The sequence below is a fragment of the Trypanosoma theileri genome, assembly GCF_002087225.1.
Source record: "Trypanosoma theileri isolate Edinburgh chromosome Unknown TM35_Tth_4_V1, whole genome shotgun sequence".
NCBI classification, from domain to species: domain Eukaryota; phylum Euglenozoa; class Kinetoplastea; order Trypanosomatida; family Trypanosomatidae; genus Trypanosoma; species Trypanosoma theileri.
The window spans coordinates 727,108-727,364 of NW_021639846.1; positions in this window are offsets into that span (position 1 = coordinate 727,108).

Below are 257 nucleotides of genomic sequence, written 5' to 3' on the forward strand. Positions count from 1 at the left end.
GTAGCCCGTCTTGTCCTGAAAAGCCGCGACCACGGAGGTCTACTTTTCCCTAAGACAGTCACGCACGTGCATACCATACACGTTAGCTGATAACGTGCACATAGTTTTGGTTATATATAGTGATATAAAATGGGCATCTGGTCTTGGCTTCTGGCTTAGAGGCGTTCAGCCGAGAACCACCGTGCGATAGCGTCGGAGCACTTGCCGTTCGACAAACTCCAGAAACCAGAGGCACGGCATGGGAGTTCCTCTCGTAC